The 16,543-nt window shown below is 36.3% G+C and overlaps 1 pseudogene; it reads left to right on the forward strand.

Moving 5' to 3' along the window:
* Positions 1-482: 482 nt before the first annotated feature.
* Positions 483-15,883, forward strand: LOC139439062 (tigger transposable element-derived protein 1-like; annotated as a pseudogene).
* Positions 15,884-16,543: the final 660 nt, after the last annotated feature.

Raw genomic sequence — 16,543 nt, forward strand, 5'->3', positions numbered from 1 at the left:
CTGCTTTGAACCATTGTCTAGTGTCCTTTTCTTTCAGTCTGAAAAACTCCCTTTAGTATTGCTTGTAGTGTAGGTCTAGTGACATTGAACTCCTCACCTTTTGTTTATCTGAAAATGTCTTAATCTCTCCTCATTTTTGAAAGAGAGTCTTGCTGGATTAAAATTCTTGGCTGGTGGTTGTTTTCTTTCAGCACTGTGCATATGTCAACCCACTGCCTTCTTGCCTTCATGGATTTGATGAGAAATCAGCACTCAGTCTAATTGGGGGTCCTCTGTGCATAACACATTGCTTTTCTCTTGTAGCTTTCAAAACTCTCTCCTTGCCTTTGCATTTGATAGTGTAATCAGTATATGATGGGGTGTATTTTTCTCCATGATTACACTGTTTGTTGTTCTCTGAGCTTGTAGAATGTGCATATTCACATGTTTTGCTAAGTTTAGGAAGTTCTCTGTCATGATTTCTTTGACTATTGTCAGAGTCGATGGACCCGAGGGTACCGGGAATGAAAGACAAAGAAAGATTGGGTTCAGGGGATCTGCGAGAATTGATTCTTCAAGCTCATCAGACAAATTTATTAATCTCAGGGGCTTGCTTATATACCCCAACAGGCCGTGAGAAGCAGGAACTATTCTAGGTAACTATTACCATTACCTCATTCTTACTAACACAGTGAATTAGATAGTTACCAAAGCTCATAATGTTCTATTATATTATTGAAACAAATATATTCATTAATCTTTTTGCTCAGGTCATTCTGTTCTAGCAAGTCCTTGTTCCACCAGAATGTTATATTTCCCTGATAGATTTATGACCTGCACCTATATCTCCAAGGACAACATGACCCAGTGGTCAGAAAGTAACTTGCTTCCATGGAAACAACATGCCTTTGTTTCCCACAACTATTCCTTCTGCCCCTTTCTCTCCTTCTTCTTCTGGGACTCCCACATGTATATATTGATGGCTTGATAGTGTCCCAGAGGTATTGTAGGCTTTTTTTTTTAAGATTTATTTTATTTATTTATTTTTTCCCATTCCCTCATTGTCTGCACTCACCATATCTGTTCATCTTCCCTATCTCTCTAGGAGGCACCAGGAACTGAACCTAGGGACCTCCGATATGGGAAGGAGGCACCTAATCACCTAAGTCATCCCCATTCCCTGATTTGTTGTGTCTCTAGTTATGCTTTTCCTCTTGTGTATCTTGTTGCATCATTCTGCTGTGTCAGCTCATTGACCCTGCCTGTTGTGCCAGCTTGCCTTCCTGCTTATCCTCTTTAGGAGGCATCAGGAACCTCTGTGTCCTGTTTCATTGTGTTTCTCATTATGTTTTTATTCTTGTGTCTCTTTTTGCATCATCTTGTGTCAGCTCGCTATGCCTGCCTGACACGCCAGCTTGCTGTCTTATCTAGGAGGCACCAGGAACCGAACCATGGACTTCCCATGTGGTAGGTTGGAGCCCAATTGCTTGAGCCACATCTGCTTCCTCTTTTAGGCTATTTTTGCTTTTACTATTTCTTTTTTTTCTTTTTTGTTCCTCAGCCTGATTCATTTCAAGTAGGTTGTCTTCAAGGTCACTTATTCTTTCCTCTCCCAGCCCCAAACTTTTCTTGGCATCCTTTTGACCATTTTTCATTTAATGTATTGTGGTTTTCTACTCCGGTAGTTCTGATCAGTTTCTTTTTAAAATTTTTATCTCTTTACTTAGACTCCCATATTCTCATTCATTGTTTTCCTGATACCCTGTATTTATTTCTCTGTACTTTTCTTCATCTCCTTGAGCATTTTTAAGATCATTTTTTTAAAAGACTTTGTTTGGTATGACTATATTCTCATCTTCATTGTTGGCATTTTCTGTATTTTTATCCTCTTCCTTTGAATGGGCCATTATTTCCTGTTTCTTTGTCATGTACTCTTTTGTTGCACACCCTACATTTTAATATTTTTTTAAGTGTTAATACTGGGATTTATTCTCTTAGATGTCTTGGATATCCTTCTCTGTCCAGGAAGATTGAAGCAATGGCTGCCCTTAGAGCCAGCACCCAGTGATCCAAATTCACTAACCAAAATCTGATTGGCTGTGCTTACCTCTGTTCTTGGGGAAGAGGATTTTTATGCCCCTTCCTGTTACCAGTGAACTAGCGAGGGGCTGGACCCTGTAGCAGCCTGTCACTAGAGTGGGGGATGGGCACTAGTAGCCACCACAGAGAAAGCAATTTACTGTTCTTTACCATAATTTATCAGCCTCTTCCTCCTGCTCTTCCCTGGATGCTGTACAGTGTTCCTCTGGCTTCTGAAGCTTCAAAATAGGTGTTCCAGAATTTTTCTGCCTGCTTAATATTTTTTTAGTGGAAGTACTGGGCCCTGAAGCTCCCTACTCCACCATGTTCTCCAGAAGTTCCTCTATCATTTTTGTTGTTGTTGTTAAAGATTTATTTTATTTATTTCTCTCCCCTCCTCCCCCGCCCCAGTTGTCTATTCTCTGTGTCTATTTGCTGAGTGTTCTTTTTGTCCTCTTCTGTTGTTGTCAGTGGCACAGGAATCTGTGTTTCCTTTTGTCGTGTCATCTTGCTGCATCAGCTCTGTGTGTGCGGCGCCATTCCTGGGCTGGCTGCACTTTCTTTCGCGCTGGGTGACTCTCCTTACGGGGCACACTCCTTGCACTTGGGGTTCCCCTATGCGGGGGGCACCCCTGCATGGCATGGCACTCCTTGTGCACATCAGCACTGCGCATGGGCCAGCTCCACATGGGTCAAAGAGGCCCAGGATTTGAACCGCAGACCTCCCATGTGATAGACAGATGCCCTATCCATTGGGCCAAGTTCACTTCCCTCTATCATTTTTATTAATACTCTTCTTTGAACTCCTTCTCGATTAAGCTATGGCAGTTTTACAGTCATAAAAGGAAATCAATTTTAAGCCTTTTAATTTTGGTGGCGCTTATTTTGTACATGAAACTTTTACCTTCAGTTTTTGAATGAAATGATATTTAGTAAATTTTCATATTTAGTTTTTCCAGAATTTCTGAGATTTTCATAGCTATTGCAAACATATGTTAAACATGCCTATGATAGCCAAGCAATACCACCTGTTTTCTGCCACTGCAGTCTAATATATGTTCATTTATATAAATAGTAACACATGTAAAAAGAAATAAAGTTTCATCCAGGGACTGAAAATATGTAACAATAAAATTATAGTTTGTCTCCTCTGATGAATATTTGTGTTGGAGGATGCACAAAGGGAGAATGGGGTAGATAAAAAATAATTGAAAGTTACAGAACAGAGTAAAAAAAAATTTTCCAAAATATTGGGTTTCCAGAATTGGGAGTACTGTTTTATCGAAAGTTCCATTAGTAAATATGAACATATCTTCAATTTCATCTCCTCCCAGGCAGTCTGTACATCTACAATTCTAGAGTGTATTGTACTCTTATGACTAGTTTTTTGCTACTTTCTTCTTTACTGTGTATCTCACTTTCCTCAAACAGTTTCAATTTTAATTAGCAACTTATTGTTATCAGAGATATAGCTAAGGTAAGGTTTTCCATGATTGTTTTCCCTGTTTGCTGAATATAGAATAACTGGTTTTTATAGCTCCTGGGTAACTAAGATATCTCAAAAGCTTTAGCAGCAGTATTCATAGCCAATATTTACTAAGCCAAGGTTATGTGCCAAACACTGAATTAAAATCTTTACATGTATTATCTATTTGCATTTTAACAACAATTATATGAGAATTTTATAGATGAGGCATAGAGAAATTTAAAAGCATGTCCAAGTTCATTCACAAATCCAGTAAATATCAGATTGAGTCTAAATTCCAGAGATATCCAGCTCTAAATTTCACAGTTTGAAACACAGATGCCTCTTCATTATTTCTTGATATTTTCGTAACACAATATTTTCATCAAATAACTTATTTGATGAAACACAAACTGCATTTCATTTTTTAATTTCAGCTGCAATAAAACTCTAGAAATGTTACTGAATAGGGCATTATTCTTTTGACTGGAAACAACCCTCACCCCTACTATTATTTCACTGAAAAATATCAACTGTCTCTTGTTGAAGCTCTCAAATATCTAGTTGCATTATGGCTTATGAACAGGGAAAATGGTTCCAAGCTTGGAGATGAGACTTAACCATTGAATAACTCGTAAAGCAAATTCAAGTTCTTTTGATCAACATATAATGAGCTTATAATTTATACCTATCATTACTCTCGAAACTAGAAATTCAAAGAAGAATTGGGCATGGTTGCTGCACTCAAGCTTCTGTGAATATAATGGGCAAGTAAACAATTACAATATAAGCCTGAAAGGTCTTGAAGTATTCATCATTTGCTGAATCCAGAAGATGAGGCAGGATGTGAGAGGAAGGGGGACATTCAGAGAAGAATTTCTGGAAGAAAGGCTATGTAATATAAGTTTTGAAAAATGAATGCAAAGCCTTGATAGGCCCCTGAGAGAGTGTAGCTGTTCAGGGAACTGCAGGTTGTCCACAAAGTCAGAAGCACAGAATGTGAGAGAGACGAGTGAAAGAAATGAGACCAGTCAGGAAAACAGAGAGGCATCAGGTCATACAGGACTTTGTCATGCAAATAAGTTTGAATTTTTATGTTGAGGTCCTTGGTGAGCCACAGAAGGATTTTTAAGTTGGACGTATGCTCCAATTAGATTAGCAATTTAGAATTTACAATTAGTCAGTCTATTGGCTTTGGGAAAACTGCAGGAAGACAAGAGGCAAAGGAAAAACTGGGAAGCGATTACTGAAACCAGAGGAGGGCATCAGTAAAGTTGGAGTCACTGGGAAGGGAGAAAATAAATAAACAATAAAGATTCTGAAGAATACAATTAATAAAATCTGAGGTCCAGCATAGACTGTAGGAGTTGAGAATGAATGGTGGTAGCAAATTCAGGATTATTACAGATAGGGGGATGGTGTTCCACATGTTGAGTTTCAATAAGAAAGTCGTCATTTTTTCAGTGAGATAATATAAAATATGTAATACTATCCTGTTATTACATATTATACTTCCCCAAACTCTTCCAATTTCTTTATTCTCTGATTGTGCTGTTCCTATCATTAGATTTGCTCAGGTATATATCAGATTTTTTAAATATAGTAATTAAGATTTACATAATATTTCAGAAGGACAGAAGGATGGGATAAATTAAGCAATATTAAATTTAAAAAAGAAAACATTTTCCTTAAAATTCCAATATTCCAGGCAAAATACCATTCATGAAATAATATTACAGAAAATATTTTAAAAATAAAATAGACAATCACTTCTTAAGCTAAGAACGATTTTTTTTAATGATTTGGGTTTCTAGGACTAAATAATTTAAAAAAACAACTATCACCAACTGCCTATTATTAATGTAATAAATGATTATCCCATTTGACCCTTCAAATATTTCAAATTAACTATAGCTCTCTGGTGAATAAAAATATATACAACTTTTAATAAAATGATTACACAGGGATATTTTCCTACAGTATTTATGTAAGTATCAGATATGTTTCTAACCTGCAACATGTACAAAGATAAGTTGTTCCAATAATGTTACTGGTCTCCAGTTTTATTACAATACTAGATTTCTAAAGTCCCTACTACTCAATATATCTATCACCGTCATTAGAAAACTCAGGGTTCTGATGAGAACTCAGTTTATAGAAGACTGAGTCTCTCAACCATCTCAAGCTTAGGAAACACCTGTTGGAGGCAGAGGGCTCAAACCATAGATTACCCAGACAGCAGTGTAGAGAGAAAGCTGGGCTTAGTTAAGCCTTTTCTGGAAACTTGTAAGAAACTACACACTCATTTCCCCTAGCAATAAATCATCAGTGAAAGCAACCATTGCAGTTTTTTAATAATATGGCAAAACTTCCCAGCCAATCAGAAAAAAAAGAAAGAAATGGCATTTCTACCTCACATCTATCTCCAAAGTAATTTCCAGGGAAATCAGAAATGTCCAGGGAAAACAAAAGGAAAGACAACTTGGATGAATGTTTTTATTATATTGGAGAGAGAAAGGTGTTTCTCACCATCATACAACACTCCAAATACAAAAGAAAAATACTGTTGTATTTAACCACCCAAAAGTTTAGTAAAATAAATAAAAATTTTAAAGTAATTATCATGAAATGATCAGAAGACAAAATAAATCTGTGCATTTAAAACAATATGATCAATAAAGAATTATTCCTAACATAAAAATAGATTCAATAGTAGACAAACTGCACAGTAGAAAAAATTACAAAAGACACTAAAAGGCAGCTCAAAGTATTAGAAATGTAAATGGCCAATGAATACATGATATTATAGAAACTTCAAATATTAGGGTGCTGTTTTTCACCTATCGTATTGGTGAATGTTTCTACAAAACATAGAAAATACTCTGAATTGGCAAGAATGTGATAAGACAGGATCCTTACATGCTGTTGATGAGAATATAAATTGATACAACCAGTTACAATAACTGGGTAAAATCAATTAAAATTTTAAGTATGTATATCATTTAACCTAATGAAGCAATTCAACTTCTAGTATAAAAGTATTTGTACAATGTGAGATTTATATATCTTTTCCAGAAAATTCATTGCAGCATTATCTGTGAGAGCAAATATGCAAAATAAACTATGCATATATATCTAAGGAGTTGACTGAATAAAATATTGTACATATTCACCATTTCCTAGTTTTGTTCTCCTCTTCACTACTAGAAAGAGAGGGTTTTTGTTAAATCAGGGTAAAGAAAACAGAATTTGTTAGGATGATGACATTTCAAAGTCATGCTATGAGTGATGATTAATATCAACAAGAGAAAACGACATAAAACTAGTCCACTGTAAAAATCTGGAAAGACCTATGCCTCATACCCAGAAGGAACTACCAGTGCCTTTCCAGAAGAGAGCTAGGAACCAGTTTCACAGCCTTGAAAATTTCTCAGGAGGGAGAGAGGCTCCTTGGGCTGGGAAAGACAAATGGGCACCAGGAGGAAAAAGAGTAAGAGGGAAACTGGGGTGAGAAGCGACTTCCAAATGTCTGTTAAAGGCAGACTCTGAATGAAATGAAGGACAACCGCTTGGGAAAAATAAAGTACTGTGTTGTAACTTCTTTAGTTCTGTATTATGTGTGTATTATCAATTGGTGGTAAGAGTTTTATTTCTCTTTCTCTTTCTGATAATGGAGTGTACCTGCACACTTTTCCAGATGAAGCAGGCAATATTGGATAGACATATGTACACACACACACATACAAGCATACAAAGAGAGAGAGAAAGAGTTAACCTAGAAGAGTATGTGGTTATACACTGAACTGTTCACATCCTGGGGAGCAAAATGGTGAAGAATAGAGAATTTTTTCCTACTTCAGTCACTTCTGTATATATATATTTTTTAATTTTAATTAAAACAAAAATAAATTATTGGGAAAAACTGCTGCCAATCGATTTTTCTGATTCTGCTTACTATCACCTTAGGGAAAGTATCTCGAAGAGGTAAAGATTTGGTTTTCACCATTTAATTATCTTCTTCTATCTTCAATAGAAGGGTATGTAGCAATCAACACATATTTATGAAGTGCATGCTATGTATATAACATTCTGCTCAGGAACATGAAGGAAAAAGATGATGAACTTCAATTTGGAACAATGGAACTGCACACATGAAAAGTGAGTTATATAAAGCAGAACTTGTATGCCAGATCGGTGGTGCAAATAGTAAGCTGTACAGATAATCAGGCATGGAAGTGAATTAATTACTACAGTAAGAGAAATCAGGAGAACCACGTCAAGTCACCCACCTTAGGCCAACATCAATGAGTGACCTTTGAGACTGTGGTGTCAACAATGTGTTTGGAAATTAGCTGTGGGAGAGTCGAAGAATGACAAGAAAATAAGAGTAGAAAGGAGAGAGCCTAAATTAGAAGCAAGAGAAGAACTTAAAGAAAGAAAGCTCTTTTGATCATAGATTCATAGAACTTTAATTCTGGTAGAAACCTGATAAATCAGTCCCTTCACTTTGTATATGAAAACGGGGCCTGAAGAAGTTCAAATAACCAACCAAAAGTCATACATCTGGTTCATAGCAGGGTCAAAGCTAGAATCCAGACTTCTAAACTTGTTATTATTCACAAGACTTATATTCTTTAACTCATAGGTTTGCTATGTTTTGCTCTCAATAAAAATAATGTTCAACAGCATGGTACTGGCATAAAGACATATAGACCAATGGAATGGAATTGATTGTTGAGAAACAGACCCTCACTCACATCTGTGGCCAAGTGTCTTTTTTATTTTTTAAATTAAAATTTTGTTGAAGTATATCATTCATCCATGAACATACATGAACCATAAGTATATAGTAAAAGCTGTGAACTTAACAAAACAAATGTGTATCATCACACAGGGCTCCCATATATCACCCCACCCCAACACCTTGTATTGTTGTGAAACATTGTTAAAAACAATGAAATAGTGTTATCAAAATATTGCTACTATCTATAGTCCATACCTTACATTTGGTGTATATTTTCCCCAACCCACCCATTATTAACATCCTGTATTAGTACTATGTATTTGTTCTAACTCATATTTGTCCTGTTAACCACAGTCCATCTTCCACCACTGGAATCCCAGTGTTATACAGCCCCATATTTTGTACAATCCATTCAGTGTGTACACTTTCATTACTCCAAAAGGGAAAATCCCATACCCTCTTTTTTTTTCATACCCTTTTATACCCTCTGTAGTTGAATCTTAGAATTGATATATCTTCTTTGCCATTGCTGCAAAAATATTATAATATTACTGCTATTATTCATAAGAAACATATGTTGTAATTTTCCTGTATATCACCATATTCTTAATACTTTTTAAAGAACATTCTTATATTTATACTATTAACCACAATCATCATTCACCACAAAATCACTGTTACACATTCCCTAGATTATTCTTTAGTTTTCTTTCAATGTACATTTATGTCTACAGACTACTGCTTTCAGCTACCATCTCATTTATTAATCAGCAGTGTTAGTTATACTCACTATAATGTGTTATATCAACTCTATTCATTTCTACTCTTTTACAATAAACCTTATTAAAAATTCTACATACATTGAGCATCAGCTCCCGTTCTCAACCCACAGTCTATCTCCTAGCAATCTATACTCCAGAGTTTACCTCTTTGAGCTTACTTACTGTATTTAGTTCATACTGGTAAGACCATACAACATTTGTCCACTTGGGTCTGTCTTATTTCACTCAACTTAATATTCTCAAGGTTCACCCATGTTGTCATTTGCAACCTGATTTCATTTCTTCTTACAGCTGAATAGTATTCCCATGTATGTAGATACCACATTTTGTTTAGCCATTCTTCTGTTGAGGGACACTTGGGTTGGTTCCATATTTTAGCAATTGTGAAAAATGCTGCTATGAACATTGGTGTGCAATCAGTCTGCATCCTTGCTTTCAGTTCTTCTGAATATATTCCTAGTAATGGGAATGCTGGATCATATGGAAGTTCTATATTCGGCTTCTTGAGGTACTATCAAGTATAGAGGTTGCACCATACTGCATTCCCACCAGCAGTGAAGGAGTGTCCGTATTTCTCCATATCCTCTCCAGCACTTGTAGTTTTCTGGGGTTTTTTATGATGGTCATTCTATAAGGTATGAAATGATACCTCATTTTGATTTGTCATTTTGATTTGCATATCCTGAATAGCTAGTGATGTTGAACATTTTTTCTGGTACTTTTTGTCCATTTGTGTTTCCTCTTAAGAGAAATGTCTTTTCAAGCCTTTTGCCCATTTTTAATTGGGTTTCTTGTCTTTTTATTGTTGAGCTGTATGATCTCTTTATATAGCATGGATATCAAACCCTTGTCAGGTATGTGGTTTCCAAATATTTTTTCCATTGAGTAGGCTGCCTTTTTACTTTCTTGACAAAGTCTTTTGGAGAACAAAAGTGTTTAATTTTGAGGAGGTCACACTTATCTATTTTTTCTTTCATTGCTCATGCTTTGGGTGTAAGGTTTAAGAAACTACCATACCACAGGATCCTGAAGATGTTTCTCTACATTTTCTTCCAGGAGTTTTATGGTTGTACTTTTTATATTTAGGTCCTTGATCCATTATGACTTAATTTTTGTATAAGGTGTGAGTTAGAGGTCCTCTTTCCTTTTTTGGGGGGTATGAATATCCAATTCTCCCAGCACCATTTGTTGAATAGACTGTTCTGCCCCAGCCGGGTGGGCTTGACAGCCTTTTCAGAAATCACTTAACTGTAAATGTGCAGGTCTATTTCTGAGCTGCCAATTCATTTCCATTCATAAATATGCCAATTTTATGCCAGCACCATGCTTTTATAAAACACTGCGGCATTGTAATATGCTTTAGTCAGGAAGTGAGCATCCTCCAACTTGGTTCTTCTTATTAAAACCATTTTTGGCTGTTCAGGTCCCCTTACCCTTCCAAATAAATTTGATAATTGCTTTTTCCCTTTCTATAAAAACAGGTGGTTGAGATTTTTGTTGGGGTTGCATTGAATATGTAAATCAGTTAGGGCAGAATTGACATCACATCTATACTTAGTCATTGAATCCATGAACACAAATGTCTTTCCATTTATTTAGGTCTTCTTTGGTTTCTTTCAGCAATGTTTTGTAGTCTTCTGAATACAGGTCCTTTATATCCTTGGTTAAATTTATTCCTAAGTATTTTATTCCTTTAATTGTAATTATAATTGGAAGTTTTTTCTGACCTCTTCCTCAGATTGCTCATCAGAAGTTTATAGAAACACTACTGATTGTATTGTGTTAGTCTTGTATCCCGCCACTTTTGCTGAACTCGACTATTAGTTCTATTAGCTTTGTTGTGAATTTTTCACAATTTTCTTAAGGGCCATATCCTCAGCAAATAGCAACAGTTTTACTTCTTCCTTTCATATTTGGGTTCCTTTTTATTTCTTTATCTTGCCTAATTGCTCTAGCTAGAACTTCTAGCACAATATTGAATAACGGTGGTGACAGTGGGCATTGTTGTCTCTTTTTTTAACTTGGCAGAAAAGCCTTCAATCATTCACTGTTGAGTACAGTAGTACTTGTGGGTTCTTAATAAGTGCATTTACCATATTGAGAAAGCTTTCTTCCATTCCTAGTTCTTGGAGTGTTTTTATCAAGAAAGGATGGGGTATTTTGTAAAATGCCTTTTCTGCATCAATCGAGAGGAGTATGTGATTTTTCTTCTTCAATTATCAGTGTGGTTTATTACACTAAATGTTTTTCTTATGTTGAATCACCCTTGCATACCTGGGATAAAACCCACTTGATCATAGTGTGTACTTCTTTTAACATACTTTTGGGTTCGGTTTGCAAATATTTTATTGGGGATTTTTCCATCGATATTCATTAGAGGAACTAGTCTGTAATTTTCTTTCTTCATAGTATCTTTTCCTGGTTTTGGTGTTAGGGTGATGTTGGATTGATATATTGAGTTTGGTAGCATTGCTTCATGTTCAATTTTTTTGGAAGAGCTTGAACAAGATTGTTATTAGATCATCTTTGAATGATTGGTAGAATTCACCTGTGAAGCCATGTGGTCCAGGCTTTTCATCCCTGGAAGGTGTTTTTTGCTTTTGTTTTTGTTTTTAACAAATCAATTTTATTGATACCTATTAATAAACATTCATTTCATCCAAAGTGTACAATCAATGGTATTTGCTATAATCACATAGTTGCACGTTCATCACTTCAGTCATTATTAGAGTATTTTCATTATTTCAATAATGCTAATAATAAACAGACAAACAAACTGTATTAGTCAGGGTTTTCTAGGGAAACAGAATCAGCAGGAGATATCTGCCAATAGTAAGAGATTTTATAACAGTCTCTCACGGGACTGTGAGGATGCACAAGTCCAGGTTCTGCAGGCAGGCCCCAAACCACAGGCTCCAATGAAAGTCCAGTGAAAGTCATGAGTTTCTGGGAGACATTAGCTGTCCGAACACAAACCGGGAAATTCTCCTGAATGCCAGAATCACTTCCCTTTTTAAGGCATTCAGCTGATTGGATCAAGCATCACTTATTGCTGATGCAGTCTCCCTGATTGATGTAGATGTAATCAGCTATCTATGCAGTAAAGTCACTGGTGACTAAAGTCCATAAATGTCCTTATATTACAATTAGCCCAGTGTTAATTGTTCAACATCACTAGCTATTAGGGAAATGCAAATCAGAACTACAATGAGGTATCATTTCACACCTCATAGAATGGCTATTATTTAAAAAAACACACACACAGAAAGTTAAATGTAAAATTGTAAAATTATCATATGATCCAGCAATCCTACTTCTGGGTTTATAACCAAAAGAACTGTAAGCTGGGACTTGAACACTGATGTTCATAGTAGTATTATTCACAATTACCCAAGGTGGAAGCAACCCAAGTGTCACCAACCAATAATGGAAAAATAAAATGTCATCTATGCATACAATGGAATATTATTCAGCCATAAAAAGAAATGAAGGTCTGCTGCATGTGACAACATGGATGAACTTTGAAGACAACATGTTGAATGAAATAAGACAGATGCAAAAGAACAAATATTGTATGATCTCACTAATAAGAAATAGGTAGAATAAACAAATTCATAGAGTCAGAAACTAGACTACGGCTCTCCAGGGGCTAGGGGTCGGTGCAAATGGGGAGTTAATGCTTAACCTTTTGTGGTAATGGAAAGTTTTAGTAATGTGTGGTACTGAAGATAGCACAACATTATGAATGTATTTAACACCCCACTGAATTATATATTCAAATGGGGTTAAAAGGAAAATTTTTAAATTGTAATAGGTCACTATAAAAAAATTTAAAAATCATACATCTGTACAACACAGTGAACCCTAATATAAACTATGAACTATACTTAATAATATCCTTATAATAATATTGTTTCCTCAATTGTAATAATAGTACCACACTAATACAAAGTGTTAATAATAGGGAAAACTGCATGTGTGAGGAGGGTATATTAGAACTCTCTTTTCTGCAAGATTTTTCTGTCAACCTACAATTTGTCAAATAAAAATTAAAAAAATAAAACAAAATAGAAATCATGAGGTACAACACTACTATTATTTTAATAAGATTACTGTATCATAATATCCTGCTGTTTTAGTTCGCTAGGCTGCTTAACCATGAAATGGGTTGGCTTAAACAATGGGAATTTAGTAGCTTATGGCTTTGAGGCCAGGAAAATGTCCAAGTCAAGGCAACATCAAGACAGTGGCATTTTGGGGCTGGTTGCTGATGACCCTTGATCCTTAGCTTATCCCATGGCAAGGCACATGGCAGCATCTCTTGGTCTTTTCCTTCTCTTCTGGGTTCTGTTTTAACTTCTTGTTCCCATGGCTTTTTCTCTGTCTGTCTGAATTTCATTCTTTTATAAAAGACTCCAGTAGTTGAATTAAGACTTATCCTCATTGATGCGAGTCACACCTTTACCAAAGTAACCTCATCCAAAGATCCTGCTTACAATGGGTTCACACCCACAAGAATGAATTAACTTTAAGAACATGTTTTTCTGGGATACCTATTATTCAAACCATCACACCTGCCTTTACAAAAGCTTCATCCTGAAGCTCTTGGTATATATTTTTTAACATTAGCTATATTCATGCCTCACCAGTTCTCTGAGAAAAGTCAATTTACCCTATTAAAGGAATTGTCCCTGATCTCTGAGGCAGAAAATAAGGGAATGATCACCCAACCCTTTCCTATGAACTAATTTTTTGTATAAACACCAAAACAGCTAGTATTACTGTTTTCCCCAAGACTGTGTCCTAAACCAGGTAACTCTCAGTCAGATATTTGGCTTTAGATTGTATCCATATGCTGATCCCCCCAACCTAAAACTCCATCCCTGAATTCCTAAACCTTGACTGACATCTCCCTTGGATGTCCCACTAAAAATTCATATACCTTGTTTTATTGTGCTTCAATTTATTTTGCTTCACAGACATTGCATTTTTCATAAACTGAAAGTTTGTGGCAACTTGCATGGAGCAAGTCAGTCAGCACAATTTTTCCAACAGCACGTGCTCACTTCCTGTCTCTGTGTCAGATTTTGGTAATACTCACAATATTTCAAGCTTTTTCATTATTATATGTTGTGGCGATCTGTTATCAGTAACTTTTGACATTACTATTACAGTTGATTTGGGGCACCACGAACTGCACCCATATAATACAGCGAACTTGATCAATAAATGTTGTGTGTGCTCTGATTGCTCCACCAACCAGCCATCCATGTCTCTCTCCCTCTCCTCAGGTCTCCTATTCCCTTAGACAAAACAATGTGGAAATTAGGCCAGTTAATAACCCTACAGTGGCCTCTCAGTGTTCATGTGAAAGGGGGAGTCACATGTCTCTCACTTTAAATCGAAAACTAGAAATGATTAAGCTTAGTGAGGAGGGCATGTCAACAGCCAAAATTAATTGAAAGTTAGGCCTCTTGTGCCAAACAGTTAGCCAGTTGTGAATGCAGAGGAACAGTTCTTGAAGAAAATTAAAAGTGCTACTCCACTGAACACATGAACAATAAGAAAGCAAAGCAGTCTTATTGCTGATACAGAGAAAGTTTTAATGGTCTAGATACAAGATCAAACCAGTCACAACTTTCCCTGAAGCCAAAGTCTATTCCAGAGGAAGGGCCTAATTCTCTTCAATTCTTTGAAGGCTGAGAGAGGTGAAGAAATGTTTGAAGTTAGCAGGGTTGGTTCATGAGATTTAAGGAAAGAAGCCATCCTGTAACATAAACATGCAAGATGGAGCAGCAAGTGCTGATAAAGAAGCTGCAGCAAGTTATCCGGATCTACCTAAAATCATTGATGAAGATCGCTATACTGAACATTTAGGGGCTAATGCAGCTGGTAAGATTAAGTTGAATCCAATGTTCTTTTACCATTCCAAAAATCCTAGGGCCTTTAAAAATTATGCTAAATCTACTCTACCTGTGCTCTGTAAGTGGAACAACTAAGCCTTGATGATGGCACAGCTGTTTACAACATGGTTTACTGAACATATTAGATTCCTTTCAAAACAGTACTGCTCATTAGCAAAGTTCCTGGGGACCCAAGAGCTCTGATGGAGATGTACAATGAGATTAATGTCGTCTTCATGCCTGCTAACACAACATCCATTCTGCAGCATGTGGATCAAGGAGTTATTTCAACTTTCAAGTCTTATTATTGAAGAGATCCATTTTATAAGGCTATAGTTGTCATAGAGGGTGATTCCTCTGATGGATCTGGGCAAAAGACTCTCCGTCCCAACCCTCATGGAAGATTTTTAGGGGTTAAAGACTTGAGTGGAAGAAGTAACTGCAAATGTGGTATAAATAGCAAGAAAACTAGAATTAGAAGTGGAGACTGAAGATGTGACTGAATTGCTGCAATCTCATGAAAAAAAAACTTTAATGGATAAGGAGCTGCTTCTTATGGCTGAGCAAAGAAAGTAGTTTCTCAAGATTGAAACTGGTGAAGATTCTGCAAACATTATTGAATAAGATCCTGTGAAAGGGATTTAAAATATTAAATCAACTTAGTTGATAAAGCAGTGGCAGGGTTTGAGAGAATTGACTCCGATTTTGAAAGAAGTTCTACTGTGAGTAAAATGTTATCAAACAGTATTGCATGCTACAGAAAAATCTTTCCTGAAAGTAAGAGTCAAACACAAACTTCATTGTTGTCTTATTTTAAGAAATTGCCACAGTCACCCCAACCCTTAGCAGCCACCACCCCATCAGCCTGCAGCCATCAATATCAAGGCAAGACCCTCCACCAGCAAAAAGATTATGACTCACTGAAGGTTAAGCATTTTTTAGCAATAAAGTATTTTTAAATTAAGATATGTACATTGATTTTTAGACATAATGCTATTGCACACTTAATATACCACAGTAGAGTAGAACCATAACTTTTATATGTACTGGGAAGCCAAAAAATTCATGTGATTCATTTTATTGCAATATTCTCTTTATTGCTGTGGTCTGGAACTGAACCTGCAATATCTCCAAGGTATGCCTGAACTCTATCCCCATCCTTAGAAAAGTGAGAGTGCTACCCGATTATTCTTTTCCATGGGCTTCTCCCCTCTGGTTAGCTTTCATTTCCACCTCCATACCACTTTCGAAAGGTAACAAAAATTTTATTGAAAGCCACCAAATTTACAGTGCAACATTCCCAGTCGGCATTCTTGTCAGCAGGAGTAGGCCTTGGGTTGTTCGTGAAAAAATTAAGAAACTTCTTAGATTCTTTCTCTGCTATCATCTTCTTGGATTTTTGACCTGCCTCCCCTCATGACTCACTGCCAGGGTCCTTTGCTTGCAGAGATGCCAGTGTAGTCTCTGAGTCTCTGGACTTCAGGTCTCTACATTTCTTTTGATGCTTTATTTCCTTCTCTCCCTTTGCCCTTTATTTGAACATCATCTCACACTACCCAGAAGCTACTCGGAAACTCTGGGCCTATATGTG

Source organism: Dasypus novemcinctus, chromosome 5 (genome assembly GCF_030445035.2).
Source record: "Dasypus novemcinctus isolate mDasNov1 chromosome 5, mDasNov1.1.hap2, whole genome shotgun sequence".
In the NCBI taxonomy this organism is placed as follows: Eukaryota; Metazoa; Chordata; class Mammalia; order Cingulata; family Dasypodidae; genus Dasypus; species Dasypus novemcinctus.